This window comes from Capricornis sumatraensis, chromosome 2, assembly GCF_032405125.1.
Source record: "Capricornis sumatraensis isolate serow.1 chromosome 2, serow.2, whole genome shotgun sequence".
Lineage (NCBI taxonomy): Eukaryota > Metazoa > Chordata > Mammalia > Artiodactyla > Bovidae > Capricornis > Capricornis sumatraensis.
The window spans coordinates 149543069-149549068 of NC_091070.1; positions in this window are offsets into that span (position 1 = coordinate 149543069).

Sequence of the window (6000 nt, forward strand, 5' to 3'; positions counted from 1 at the left end):
TCTTTTCCAATGAGTCAACTGTTCACATGAGGTGGCCAAAGTACTGGAGTTTCAGCTTTAGCATCATTCCTTCCAAAGAAATTCCAGGGTTGATCTCCTTCAGAATGGACTGGTTGGATCTCCTTGCAGTCCAAGGGACTCTCAAGAGTCTTCTCCAACACCACAGTTCAAAAGCATCAATTCTTTGGCGCTCAGCCTTCTTCACAGTCCAACTCTAACATCCATACATGACCACAGGAAAAACCATAGCCTTGACTAGACGGACCTTTGTTGGCAAAGTAATGTCTCTGCTTTTGAATATACTATCTAGATTGGTCATAACTTTTCTTCCAAGGAGTAAGCGTCTTTTAATTTCATGGCTGCAGTCACCATCTGCAATGATTTTGGAGCCCAAAAAAATAAAGTCTGACACTGTTTCTACTGTTTCCCCATCTATTTCCCATGAAGTGATGGGACCAGATGCCATGATCTTCATTTTCTGAATGTTGAGCTTTAAGCCTAGTTTTTCACTCTCATCTTTCACTTTCATCAAGAGGCTTTTAGGCTCCTCTTCACTTTCTGCCATAAGGGTGGTGTCATCTGCATATCTGAGGTTATTGATATTTCTCCCAGCAATCTTGATTCCAGCTTGTGTTTCTTCTAGTCCAGCGTTTCTCATGATGTACTCTGCAGAGAAGTTAAATAAGCAGGGTGACAATATACAGCCTTGACGTATTCCTTTTCCTATTTGGAACCAGTCTGTTGTTCCATGTCCAGTTCTAACTGTTGCTTCCTGACCTGCATACAGATTTCTCAAGAGGCAGGTCAGGTGGTCTGGTATTCCCATCTCTTTCAGAATTTTCCACAGTTGATTGTGATCCACACAGTCAAAGGCTTTGGCATAGTCAATAAAGCAGAAATAGATGTTTTTTTTGAAACTCTCTTGCCTTTTCCATGATCCAGCGGATGTTGGCAATTTGATCTCTGGTTCCTCTGCCTTTCCTAAAACCAGTATGTCTTATGACAATAGTTTTGACCTCATGTTCTCATTTTCAAGCTGATCTTTATAATGGCGAGCCAATGAATTCACCTCCTCCAGCAGCCTTCTGTCAGCCTGTGCTATCTGCTAGTTTTCTATTGCTGTGTAACAAAAATGCTGCAAAGTTACAGGCTTAGAATAGTACTTATTATCTCACAGCTCTTGCTTAGAAACCCATGCATTGTAGGACTCATGGTGACCTGTTTCTTTTTTTGAGGGGGGTAGGTGGGCTATTTGCTGTGTAGCATATGGGATCTTAGTTCCTCAACCAGGGATTGGAATCTTAACCACCGGACTGCCAGGGAAGTGCCCGATGGTGATCTGTTCCTTACAAGCTAGCAGGATACTCTCTACTGCTGCTTGTCTCTTTTAAGGACTCACATGACTGGGTCAGAGACACCTAGGGTAATCTCCCTTTTAATTAACTCAGGGTCAACTGATTAGGGACCATAATATCCAAGAAATCCCTTTTGCTGTATTAATAGTGTCATCAGGAGATTAATAGCCCATGATATTCACAGGTCCCACGCCTACCTGGGGGCTTCCCTGATGACCCAGTGGAAACGAATGTGCCTGCCAATGCAGGAGATGTGGGTTCAGTCTCTAGGTTGGGAAGATCCTCTGGAGAAGGACATGGCAACCCGCTCCAGGATTCTTGCTTGGAAAATCCCATGGAAAAGGGAATCTGGCGGGCTATAGTCCATGGGGTCTCAAGAGTCAGACACAGCTTAGTGACTAAACAGCAACAACAACTCCTACTTCAAGACAGGGGACCATACAGGGTGTGGGCATCGTGGGGCAGGATTCTGTGCCATATTAGAATTCTGCCATTATAATCTGCCTGCTGATTTTGTTTTGTTTTGAAAAAAAAAAATTTTTTTGTTTTTAACTTTTATTTAGGCCACCAAACTCCTGCATTAGCATCCAGGTTCTCTATCCTTTTTTTTTTTAATATATGAAAAATTCATGTCTTCTAAACCTTATCCCTTTTCTGTCAAGTTGTTCTGTGCCTCACTTTGTTTACTTGTCAAATAGGCATAATAATGGTACCTACATTTAGAGCTGTGAGCATTAAACTAGAAGATACATGTAATGCCTTTAGCACAGAGCCTAGCACATGGCAAGCGCTATGCAACCTGTCTCCAGGCAACCAAGGTGGCTCCCTTGGTATGTCATGTCCTGGAGGTAGGTTGTCCTTAAACTAAGCGCAGCAACCACTTCCTGCCCTCTAGGATGGCCTTTATCAAACAAAGCAGAAAATAACATGTGTTGCCAAGACTGTGGAGGAACTGAACCCTCGCATTGCTGGTGGGAATGGAGAATGGTTCAGCAGCTGTGGGACACAGTTTGGCAGTTTCTCAAAGAATTAAAGTTACTGTATGATCCAGCAATTCCACTCTTGAGGTATATACCCCAGAGAATTGAAAACACATGTTCGCACAAAAACCTGTACACAAACATTCATACCAGCATTATTCACAATAGTCAAAAGGTGAAAACAACTCAGACATCCACCAACAAATGGATGGATTAGCAAAAGTGGTGTATCTGTACAATGAAATATTCAGTCACAAAAGAGATGAAGTACTAATTCATAACATGCTACAGCATGGATGAATGAACCTTGAGGACATGCTAAGGGAAACAAGCCAATCCTAAAAACCCACATATTGTATGATTCTGTGTATATGAACTGTGCAGAATAGGCAAATCCATTGAGAATAAGTAGATTCTTTGTTTCCAAGGGGCTGTGCTGTGCTAAGTCGCTTCAGTTGTATCCAACTCTTTGCCAGCCTCATGGACTGTAGCCCTCCAGGCTCCCCTGTCCATGGGATTCTCCAGGCAAGAATACTGAAGTGGGTTGCCATACCCTCCTTCAGAGAATCTTCCCCACCCAGGGGTCAAACCCATGTCTCTTACATCTCTCCTGCATTGGCAGTGCATTCTTTACCACTAGTGCCACCTGGGAAGACCAAAGGGCTGTGGAAGGAGGCAGTGAGGGTAACTTTAAGTAGATATGGGGTTTCTTTTGTTTTGAGTGGTAATTAGATGGTGGTAATGGTTTGTACAACTCTGAACATACTAAACCCACTGAGTTATATGCTTTAAATGGATGCACCTTATGGCATATGAATTATTTCTCAATGAAAAACACTATCAATAGTCACAGAATCTGTCTGTGGATATTTGTGGGTGTGTATACAGATGAAGAAAGACAAAACAGAAAACTAAGCACAGCAGCCAGGAAGCAGCTACAGGGGGCGTTTTTGTTTACTGTGATTCCATCTCTGCCCACAGCCAGAGACTGAACCAAGACTGAAGGTGCTGGGGACAAAGCGCGGCTACTGGGGAAGAGCTGAGTAAGAACAGGAGGAAAAGAGCCACTGGGGGGCCTGGCAGGAGAAGACAGCCTCAGTGCACACTCAGTCCCACCCCCACCTCCTCCCTAAAGGGCCTCACCCCAGATGGCTGAGGTGAATTGTATTTTCCAAAGTTGGCCAGCCACGTGCTCTGCAGTATGACCTGGCTGCTTCCCCACGCGGGAATGGAGTCTGGCTACTCTTCCCCAGATCTAAACATGGCCACCAGAATGCAGTGAGAGTGGGAAGTGATACATTTTAACTCAGACACTCCCCAGGGGCATGCCCTCTCAGAAGGCAGCCCCAGGCTATGAGAAGCCAAAGGCTCTTGGAGAGGCCAGGTTGTAGGTGTTGCGGTTCACGGTCAGCTAAGCACAGGCTTGGGGTCATCTCCATACAGATGGTGGGCATGTGATGGGAGAAGCCTCCAGATGACTCCAGCCCCACCATCTGAGTCACTCCCAGCCTTTTTAGTCCTCCCAGCTTGAGGCTCCAACACCACGGAGCAGAGAAAAGGTCTCCCTCTGCTCCCGTTGAGTTTCTGACCCAGAGTGTCCATGGGCAGAATTAAATGGTTGCTGTTTTCTGCCACTAAGTTTTGGAGGAGTTCACTTCAAAGCAGTGGGTAATTAGAACAATAACTTTTCAGAAGGAGCCAATCCCTCCGAAGTTTGGTTACTTTGGCTTAATATTAGGAGAGGAAACAATTTCTCCCTCCAAGGCAAAAGGAAGAAAATGTATTTCTACCCCATGAATAGGAAAAGGCATTTTTTTTCCCCTCTTCTCCTTGCTCCTTGGCCTGCATGTAGCAGTGAAACAGAAACCAGTGAATTCTTCTAAATCTTTTAACCATATGCAGATGAATAAGCAAATGCTTGGACTTGATTCCTAATCTCTTTTCCTTTCCTGTGTAACTGATGGGGTTTTTTTTTTCCACTCTAATAAACTTTAGTATTTAAACAGAAGTCATGTGTCACATGTATGACGATTAGTGGCAAGAATGTAGAAAGAGAGATAGCTGCAGAGCATGAAGCCTTAATTAATAGCCAAGCCATTCAACTGAAAATAAGAACAATGTTTCTGGCAGGGAAATGTGAACTTGGCCTCCTTTTTCTTCCCTCAGTCTTTTTGGGATAATTATTTAAAATTCAATGATTATAAAGAGAACTTTTCAAAGTTTTCATTCAAGTGCCAGTGCTTGAATTGCAGTAATCTTTCAGTGACATCGAATAGGCCCACCCTTCCCATTTCTGGGTCTTCCTGTGAACTGCCAAACCCCAGAATTTGCAAACTGAGACTTGTGCAGAAATCAAACAGAAGAGAAGGCAACAGTGGCAGGAGGCATGGAGTCTGGAATGATAGTCTTCTCCTCTCCCAGAAAAAGGGAAAAGAAGTTTCATTCTTCAAAGAAAACAGAAAGAAAACAAGACTTTTATGGAAATACCATATACAGAGTTGGCAGAAATTCAGCAGGGAATAAAAAGTATCCAAAATGTTTCCTTGTTCAGTTCCAGCCTGGCAGCCAAATTATAGAGGCTCCATTTTCAAGCTGATTTCCTCTGAGTTCTGTGGACCTGTGACCAAGCAAGGCCTCTAAAATGGCCCAAGCTTTGGTCCGTTGATTCCCCAGCTGAAGAAGCTAAGTCTAAAGATGGAGAGAGAGCTAAAATTCATGAAAATCATATAGAAAAGCTGAAAAGTTTTAGAAAAACTTACAGAAAAGTTTATGGCTGATATGGTAAAAGGTCTGAGACTTGACAGCCATTCCAAAGAACAAAATAATGCCGTTTGCTGCATCCTGGGTGGACCCATCCCCAAGAAAAAGAAAGGCGAAAAGGCAAAGTGTTGTCTGAGGAGGGCTTACAAATGGCTATGTAAAGAGAGGTGAAAGGCAAAGGAGAAAAGGAAAGATACACCTATTTCAATGCAGAGTTCCAAAGAACAGCAAGGAGAGAGAAGAAAGCCTTCCTCAGTGATCAGGGCAAAGAAATAGAGGAAAACAATAGAATGGGAAAGACTAGAGATCTCTTCAAGAAAATTAGAGATACCAGGGAATATTTCATACAAAGATGGGCTCAATAAAGGACAGAAATGGTAGGGACCTAATAGAAGCAGAAGATACTAAGAAGAGGTGGCAAGAATACACAGAAGAACCATACAAAAAAGATCTTCATGACCCAGATAATCACGATGGTATGATCACTCACCTAGAGCCAGACATACTGGAATGCAGAGTCAAGTGGCCCTTAGAAAGCATCACTATGAACAAAGCTAGTGGAAGAGATGGAATTCCAGTTGAGCTATTTCAAATCCTAAAAGATGATGCTGTGAAAATGCTGCATTTGATATGCCAGCAAATTTGGAAAACTCAGCAGTGGCCAAAAGAACTGAAAAGGTCAGTTTTCATTCCAATCCCAAAGAAAGGCAATGCCAAAGAATGCTCAAACTACCATACAATTGCACTCATCTCACATGCTAGCAAAGTAATGCTCAAAATTCTCCAAGCCAGGCTTCAACAGTACGTGAACCATGAACTTCCAGATGTTCAAGCTGGATCTAGAAAAGGCAGAGCAACCAGAGATAAAATTGCCAACACCCGTTGGATCATCGAAAAAGTGAGAG